The sequence below is a fragment of the Crocodylus siamensis genome, chromosome 4, assembly GCF_052110815.1.
Source record: "Crocodylus siamensis isolate JL-2025a chromosome 4, ASM5211081v1, whole genome shotgun sequence".
In the NCBI taxonomy this organism is placed as follows: domain Eukaryota; kingdom Metazoa; phylum Chordata; order Crocodylia; family Crocodylidae; genus Crocodylus; species Crocodylus siamensis.
This window is the reverse complement of record NC_143398.1, coordinates 71,875,465-71,884,612: the sequence shown is the minus strand read 5'-3', so window position 1 is coordinate 71,884,612 and position 9,148 is coordinate 71,875,465. Positions and strand designations below refer to the sequence as shown.

Sequence of the window (9,148 nt, the reverse complement as noted above, 5' to 3'; positions counted from 1 at the left end):
GAGGATCACCTCCTTGGACCTGCTCGAGATGCATCTGTGGATGCATGACAGGGTACGGTTGGCCTTCTTGACTGCCTCCCCACACTGCCGTGATGATCTAGCCAGTCTTCTATCTACTTTACAGTCCATTCATCCAACCCATACTTCCTTAGCTTGCTTAAGAGAATGTTGTGGGAGACTATCAAAAGCCTTGCTAAAGTCAGCGTGCCTCACATCCACTGCTCTTCCCACATCCACAGAGTCGGTCATCTTATAGAAGGCAATTGGGTTGATCAGGCATGACTTGCCATTGGTGAATCTGAAGCAAATACTAGCTCTTTGCATAGGCCTAGTAAATGCTCTCATCCCTCATCTGGCATCCTGTGCCTCTCCCAGCTACTCCAGTGGCACTTGCTGCTGCTTCTTTGCTGACTTGCTTTTGCCTTCCCCAACCCTTCCTTGCCCCCTGCCAGCCCTTGCCCCAGGCTGTGAGCAGGAGGGCAGGCAGTTGCTGACCTGGAGCCAGAATTTTACAGCCTGACTTATCCCTTCTACTACTCCAATTTCCTGGGGCCAGCAGAAGAGGCTACGGGGTGGTTATCAGATGCAAGACCCTGCAGAAGCAGCCTCAGTAACTGGGTCTGCCCTTGCTCCCGGAGGTCGCCCCAGTGGAAGAGAGAGGGGAGTCAATGGAAAGACCTTCTCAGGTGTAAGAGTGAAGTGTGCTCCCAATTTAATTAAAAAAAAAAAGTGTGAACCAGCTATCAAAATTTTGGAAAACAGTGATCTAAGTTACCCTGAAATCCTAAAATGCTTGAGTTTTGTTCTGTTTTGATGAAAAGTAAAGATACTCAATTTTCAGTACATTCTTTTGTACTGGTGAGAAGGCTGAATAGTCCTTTGTATACCTGTGAATTACAATAAAGCTGGCTAGTCTTATTTTAGATTATGGTCTGTTTTAATAATTTCCCTTTTTTTTTGTTTATTGGGCTTTGGTAGTGTTCACTGTTTTACCTTACCAACTTATAAGGGAATGTGTCAGACAAAAAAAAATGTAGCATGTTGGACGCAATATTTCTGAACTTGGGAAGCAGTACGAAGTGGATAATGCACTGGGCAAGGACTTTGGACTCCTGTATCCTGGCTTCTATCCTTAGCCTGGTGAGTGATATTGGGTAAGTCACTTCCCTGATCCGTGTCATTTCACTTTTATAAAATGAAGATAACGGTATAGATCACCTTTAGTAAAATGGCTTGAGATCTAATACAGTATTACAATACAGGATGAAATATTTCCAAAAATGCTGAATATTGTTGATGATCATATTACATGAAAAATAAAAAAAGTAATGAATATCCGGAGTTTGTGTGTCATATATTTATAACTTACCTTTTATCTAAAAGTTTACAACTTGGAGCTTGCTTTGGGTTGAGTCTTGGTGTATGAAATCTTACCTCATAGTTTTTACCACCTTTTAAAATCGCACACTGATCTCATCCTTATTCAGGCATCTATATCTAAACGTTGTTTTTAAATAAAATGTAAATAAAAATAATTAAATTTAATAATAGGCACATGTGATTATTTTGAGTCCCTAAAATAATAAATAAGATGCGTTATGCATACAAGGAGGGGTTAAATGTGCACGAGCTAAGAAACTTTAATCATTTGCTGAACCTTTGCTTATGCTTTATCTTTGACGTATGCAGCATACTGGGAATTGGCCATTTGCTTTGAGAATATTATCTTTTTCATGAAAAAGTTTTTGCAGAAACTTATTTTTAACACTGAAGTCTGACCAAGTGAAGGCAAGGACTATAGTCACAGGCTTAAAAAATGATTCTAGGTGGGACCTGGTGTTATAGGACCTTGAAACTTAAGTTGAAAAGCATACTTTTGAAGTACTGTATGAAACTTGCCTCCTTTCAAGAATCTGTTGTGACACTCAAACAAAACAAAAGAAGCTTCCCAGAAGCCAAGAATGATAAGAATATGGAATAATTTCCAGCAACCCACTGAATGTTACACAAGGAAAATACATACTTCAAGGAAGGCTGCTCAACTCCAATATATATAGGATTTAGAAGTTCCATACTACAGGCAAAATCTTCCACTATTATCTGCAGTGGAGTGATGACAAGTTATACCAGATGAGACTCTAGCTCTCTGTCTTCAGAAAATTCTCCACTGCTTGCAAGAAAAAAAAATTAATCTCTACTGGCACTGTTATGAGACGCGCCCATGCCTTGGAGCAGAATTTGACCCAATTCTTTTGTAGTGCGTTAAGGTTGGACTAGTTTATTTACCAAAAAAAAAAAAAAAAATAGCTGAGGATTACAACAATGTAGAACAGCACATATGATTATGTAAAAATAGAACAGAGTATCCCTTTTTTTCCTTTGTAAGGATGAAAAGACATATATATGGGCACATGGTTCTGATGTTATACGAAAATTATAGCTATGTATTTGAGTATAAGCTGTTCAAAACTGTTTGCACTATTTTCTTAATTTTGCTTGCAATGATTGACATAAGAGATTTCTATAGTACATTGTGAAGTAAGTGTTAATATTGATGTTGATTATATTTCACTTAGAAGTTATGAATTCACAAGTAGTGTAGTATCAGGAGTATTTAATTACTTTGGCATGCAGTCATCTTGTTTGCTATTCTTGTCTACTTATTTCAAATTTTGTTTCATGCATATTATGCTGGCTATAGTAATAGCAAATCAAAGTACTATTAAAGAGGCAATTTATGCATTGTGCTTTTGTTAAAATGAGGTTTGAACATTTTTCCACTTGCATAGTTTTTGAGTAATTCAGTTATAATCTTTCCTAACTTCTTTCTGGCATATGTCATATGTTGTTAAAAATGATAAGTCCACGTGTCTCTTTTGATCGAGAAAATAAACTGTAGACAAATGGTATAAACTGCAGCTACATCAGTCACTGTAAGATTTTAATGGTTCCCAAAGTGTCAGAGTTATTAACAGCCTTCTACAAATATATTATCTTGAACTATACTTGGAAACCTTTAATTTAGTATTAATGTATTGCTAGTTTTATAGAATTCAGATTATTATTTGATTGTTCATGAATGCATACTTGAAATTGTTAAGAAAACATATTAACTGAATCTTAATTTTTTTTATATAATTCTGATTCCTGGTTTTCTCAAATTAGAGTATGCAAGAGGAAGGAAGGGGAAAGCAGAAGGGAAAGGAGAAATATAAATTAAGGGAAAAAAACAGGGAAGACCATCTATTTGGTTGTTGAACAGGTTACAGTGTAGTGATTGGCACCATTACTTTTTATTATCCATAACATGAAATTAAAGGATGCCAAGCATCAAAACCAATTTTAAAAAGGTATACAACCCAAAAAAGTTGAGAACCACTGCACTTCCATTGAAGTTAATGGTTAAACCTTTTTCTGATTGTGGTAAGGCCCTAATGAATATATATGAGAGTTTCCAGTACTATCAACTTGGTCCTAAAATAATAAGTAAGTGTTGGCTGCAGCCAAGGCTGGGGATTTTGACTTGGGTATATTGGTGCTCATATTGGGACTCAAATCTGTATGTTGCTAGCTAGAGGGTCTTGACCCTCTGCTTGGAGGCACACCGATCACCACATTTGGGGTCAGGGAGGAATTTTACCCCATGATCAGATTGGTAGAGACTCTGGGAGGTTTTGCCCCCCTCTGTAACAGAAGCATGGCCCTCGTCCTTGGATCTCTTGGTGCATTTTAACAATCTTTCTAGGACACGGTCTGCCCATGTGCCCCTGCTTTACCTGTGTAGTTTCTGTAATAGCTTAGAAAAGGATTTGTGTGGGATGGTTTGGAGAAAGCAAGGGGTTAGATTAGATGACCTCCAGAGTTTCCTTCCAGCTCTATCTTTCTATGATTCTGTGAAGTTCTGGTTTGTAGGGTGCCAGTAATACTGCTGTAAGCTTTCTGCATTGCCTCACATATCATTCAGCTCTGTTTGGCTGTGATCAGCTCAGGAAGAGGAGGAGTGACATTAGTCCTTTTAAAGCCATTTAGCACTGTGTTAGTGATCCAAAGGGGAAAAATACACCCAGTGAAGTTTCTGGATGAATTGGACTGGTGGTGTAGTAAACAGTTACAAAGACTTCTGTGTACGTTTCGTAGTAGTTTCATAGTAGCTAGGGTCAGGAGGGACCTGAACAGATAACGTAGTCTGACCCTGATCTCTAAACTAAACCTATTCTCCATTAGCTTATTACCATTGTTCTTTATCACTCCATCTGGTGCTGGGGAGAATTGGGCTCTTCCTGTTTGCTGATGATCTCCCCTGGCCTATCCAACTTTATTGCTAACCTAGATACAACCAACATCTAGTGTGATAAGCCAGTCACACACCTGGACACAAATAATGTACAAGATGGGGGAGGAGATCCTTCAAAACAATGGAAAAAACTGGCTCCCACCCAACCAGCTCAGCAAAGGCGGATGCAGTGACCAAGGCAGTTAAGGAGATCATTGATGTCTATGCTGGTGAATGGCTCTGGACCTTTTTGGACATTCAGCTTCCCTCAGAAAATACCAGCTGTTCCTTTTCACTTGTTTTTGACCTCAGAAAAAAATAACAGCTATTCTTCCCTTTCCGAGAGCTCAGAAAAGCCCCAATAGGCCAGCTTGGTTTGAACACTGATGAGATCAAAGTTGGTTCCTTGTCCCCAGTTCCTTTTTCAAAGCTAATCTTCACACAATTAAAAGTTGCTAGGAATGAATGAGACATGCTAAGGACCTAGACTTTCCTCAAAAATGTATATTAATGTAAAATAATATACATTATAACAACATGCAGTAATATGCACATGTATATAGTGTAACAATGTACATTATATAATATGCAATAATAGACATGTATAATGCAATAATATAGATTATATAATATGCAATAATAGATGCATGTGTACAATGTAGTAATATACATTATAATAATAAGCAATAATATGTAAAATAATGCATCTCAGGTACATGGTTGGAAGGCTCACACGTGACAAGGGAGTTCGGGGCTGAGCAGTGCCCTGCCCAGACTTATTTGGAAGTGTCCCCCTGCGGTGGAGACATGAGGTTTGGGGTGACCTAAAGAGGGACCATGTCCCATAACCCCAGGTCCTTATTCAACCCTAGGCGAGGTTCTTGGGTAGATGTGATCTCTTTGATCAGATCCGCTGGGTAGTTGGGGCAGAGGCCTTTGCAAGCTTTTGGGCACCAGCACCCTTTTTCCCGCACAGGGAACCTCTGTTCCTCTGAGGTCCCCGATAAATGCGAGAAGCGATGTATTCGAGCCACGCTAGTATTTCACATTTGTGTTAGTCAAGCCACCTGTTGGATGATGCCCTAGGTCTCTAGTCATCGTGACTGGCAGGTGGACAACCTTTAAGCGTGTAAAGATGAGCTTGGAGAAAGGATCCAGGACCGGGATTAAGGAGCCAAGAACCGCCTCCTGTTGGGAACCCCTGGCGTGCCTTGTGAGGCCGGCCGGCGCCCGCGGGCGGCCCGAGGGGCGGGGACGCTCCCTGGCCAGGCCAGCGCGTCGCCCCGGTGCCGGGGGCGGGAGCAGCGCCGGGCCCCGCCCCCGGCTCCGCCTGCGGGAGCGTCTGCGCCGAGGGCCGCGGAGCAGGTACTGGCCCCGTGGGCTCGCGTGGCCGCTCCCGGGAAAGAGACGCATCCCGGTCCCGCGGGGTCTCGGCCGGTTTCCTCAGCTGCCCCCGGCCTCCTCGTGGCGCGGGAAGGAGCCGCCGCTGTTTCTGGTCGCGGCCCGATATGGCAGCGGGGCCTGTTGGCGGCCCCAGGCAGCGCTGCCGGCCGAGCTGGAGGGGCGAAGAGCTCCCCCTCCTCGGAGCGAAGTTACCCTGAGACCAGCGGGTCGCGAGGTGGCGGCAGCAGTGGGCGGGGGAAATGGGGCCACAAGCGGGGTCAGGCTGGGACAAGTTTGGGGCGCGCCGATTTGGACCCCGCTAAGGGCGCTTCCAAGGCCCGCCGGCCTGTGCTCGCTGCCCACACGGGGCCTCCACGTCGGGCCCGGCTCTGGGTCGAGCTGCCAGGTGGCTTGTGTGGGGGCGGCATGTAAACAATCCTGGTTAAACGGGCAACCACAGGTGCACACAGCTGGGGCCGAGGGGAGGCAAGCCCTTGTGAAGCCCGTGGAGGGAAGGAGCAGCTGTGAACAAGCAGCGAATTGCTTAATGGAGCAGTCATTAAGCTGTTCCCTGTTTTTTCTCTTGCGCTAGGGGTACTAGTGCCCCTTGCTTCTTCCTCCTGATTCCTGCAGCACCACAGGGTTTCCCTTTCCCCCTTCCCTGCCAGAGCCTGGCTGCCCATAAGAGTAAGCTAATAGGTTATGGCTGCACTTAACTGGCTACAAGGATTAACTGTTTACCTTTCCCATGCCTAGTAGAGATAAAACAAGCAATTTGCAGTCCTTTGGCATTGCAGGATGCATCACTCCTGGGTCCCCACCTAGAGCAGCCACAAAACCCAGGTGTCCTGGCTCCTAGCTGCACTTCTGCTCCTCATCATCACTAGCCCTTGGCAGAGCTGTGCAGGTGAGACACTTTATTGACTTTTAACCTGCAACTGCTCACTACACCTTCTAGTTTCACATCACTTGACATCTCACAGATTTCACATGGTCTAAGTGTAACTTCACCCCCTTATTCAGCCTCTTGTCTTTCTTTTCAGACTACCCGTAAGTGTATCCATAGTGGTAAAAGGCAATCAGGGCTCCTTGTATTAGACTGGCAAGATTTTTGCAAAAAAAAAAAATATATATATATATATATAGTCTTTAATTGCAAGCTTTTGGGCACAAGCACCCTTCATCTGGCATTGGAGAAAGATTGTAAAAGTTCTCCTGGATTGAAATGAAAGTTTGTATTTCATAGGATTTCACAGAGGAGTCAATAGATGGAAAACTCTGGGCAGTCGGTTCATAGCTGGTATGGAGACTCTCACCTCCTGTGAGGATCTGTGCTGATGCAAATTACCTTGAAACAAAGGAGCACGAGCTCAGGTTTCAGGTGGTCACAGTTGTTTCCTGCTTGAGAAAATATGAAGATTTCATTAAAAATTTGGCTAAACTTTGATATCTTCCATGTCTCAGGTATCCAGGTTGTAGCCATATTGGTCCATAGTGGTAGTAATTCTTATTTGTGAAGAACTGCAGATGGTTCACAAACTAGCTATCTCCACCATAAGCTTTTTTTCGCCTTGTTTTGAGATTGTACCTTTATCATGTGGCACTTAAATCTCTGTAAAACTGCAGGATTAATTTTAATTTGTTATGACCAGATTTTGAAATAAAATATTTTAGATCGGGGTAGACAACATTTATTGGCTGGAGTGTTGAAAAGCACTGCAATGCCTACCTTGGAAGGTGCTGGCATGCCAAAAAAACAAAATGAGGGCAAGGGGTCCATGGCAGGATGCCCTGCTTGTGCCCCTTGCCCCCCACCCAAAGCCAGCCCACCAGCCTGGGCTCTGTGGTTGTCAGCAGCTACCCCAGCTCTGACACGGGCTCCTGGCTGGCAGCAGCTACCCAGAGCCGGGGCTGGCTGTAGCCGGAAGGCTCCAAACAGCTGTGCCGGGCTTCGGGCTCTAGCATCAGCTCTGTACCAGCGCATGCACCCAGGCGTTGGAGTGGGTGGTGGGTGGGGGAGGAGCCTGAGGCAGCGCAGCCCCAGTCTCTCCCCTGCTTCCGGCACAGAGGTGATAGCAGGGTTCTGGAGCCCAGCATAGCTGTATGTAGCCAGCCTGGGCTCTGGGCAGCGGCAGCAGGCAGTGGGCAGGCTGCAATCAGCTGCGTCAGCTCCATGCTGGCAGTGACTGTGCGTGCGCCTTGGAGTGGACAGCAGGACAGTGTAGCCCACTGCGAGGTGCGTGTGCAGCCTCTGCCAGAACAGCTGATGCTGGTTCTGGGTAGCTGCTGCCAGCTGGGAACCCTGACTGCTCCCAGCAGCCCGTTGGGACGCTGCAAGCCCTGCTGGGAGCAGCCTAGGCTCCATTGCTGACAGCAGCTACCCAGAGCCGGGGCTGGCCGTGGTGTGCCAAGCAAAGTGGCCTCTCGTGCCGTGCTTGGCACACGTGTCGGGGATTACCGACCCCTGTTTTAGAGGCATGTTGATGCTAAAAGTGGAAGTAGATGATCATTCCTTTTCTCTGTTGTGATCAAAACTCCTTATATTTTGCAAGGAAATCTTGATGTTATTTTAGATGCAGTCTTTACAAATAACATACATTTCTGCCTGCTACTTTGGGGAGTGAATAGTAGGAACTATGTGGACATAGAAATGTGGCCAGCTTTTACAACTCACGAAGTCATGGACAGACTGATTTTGGAGGGAATCTTGAAGTAAGGGAGACAGGCTGCAGGTGTATCAGTGGAGGAGGATGCAGCATAAGCTGTGGAAGTGCATAACCTCAGACTGAAAAAAAAGTGATGACTTATGTGAATTTAATGTATACTATGCTCCTAAGCTGCAGGAACAATCTGCACTAAGCTTTTATACTTTGTTATGGCTCTTTCTTTTATTTCTTGTACCTTGTTAATGACTGCCTCAACATTGACATGACCTCATCAAGTCAAGCCTGCTTAAAAAGCATGGAAAATGATGGCTTCTGATTTGGTGTAAAAAAGACTGCATTACAATTAAGTTACAAAACAGATGCTGTACTGAAGAGTTCCTATGCACTTAAGTGATTTATGCATTTAATTGATATTCAGATACCCTGGCTTATGCCCTGACAAATGCCAGTTATAAAACATGGCCTGTGGGCTGGATTTGGCCCAGGGATGTATGCCATCTGGCTCTTGGGGCAGCTTATGGGGTCCACCACTTTCCCTCTATAGGCTGGATTTGTCCTGTGGAGCTTGTTGCTGGGAATGACAGTCCCTGTGGCTGTGGCATTATTAATTCCCAATGTTGTGGCATGACTCTGGAACCGAGGGAGTCAATGCTGCTCCCCTCCCCTTCCCTTTTGCCCTCTGCTGAAGCAACTAAGATCTGTAGTGGGGGTGGGGAAAAGGGAAGGTAAACACTAGTGTTAAATCGCTGAGCTCTGGAGCCATGCCAAACCAACAGGTCCAGCAGCTGTGGGAATTAAATCTAGATTCAGATCCTATGAGAATCCC

At 44.7% G+C, this 9,148-nt stretch overlaps 1 protein-coding gene across 6 annotated transcripts in view; it reads left to right on the top strand.

Annotated features, from left to right (window-relative positions):
* The first annotated feature begins 5,520 nt into the window (after positions 1 to 5,520).
* CAPS2 (calcyphosine 2) overlaps positions 5,521 to 9,148 on the top strand; it is a 63,106-nt gene continuing 59,478 nt past the window's right edge. For 2 of the 6 annotated variants that reach the window (XM_090042548.1, XM_090042547.1), the window contains exons 1-2: positions 5,521 to 5,638; positions 6,454 to 6,563. The gene's annotated coding sequence lies outside the window, so the exon portion shown is untranslated. Of the gene's footprint in view, positions 5,639 to 5,973; positions 6,564 to 9,148 lie in introns of those variants that run through there. The other 4 variants (XM_090042553.1, XM_090042550.1, XM_090042551.1 and 1 more) reach the window with 4 other exon arrangements.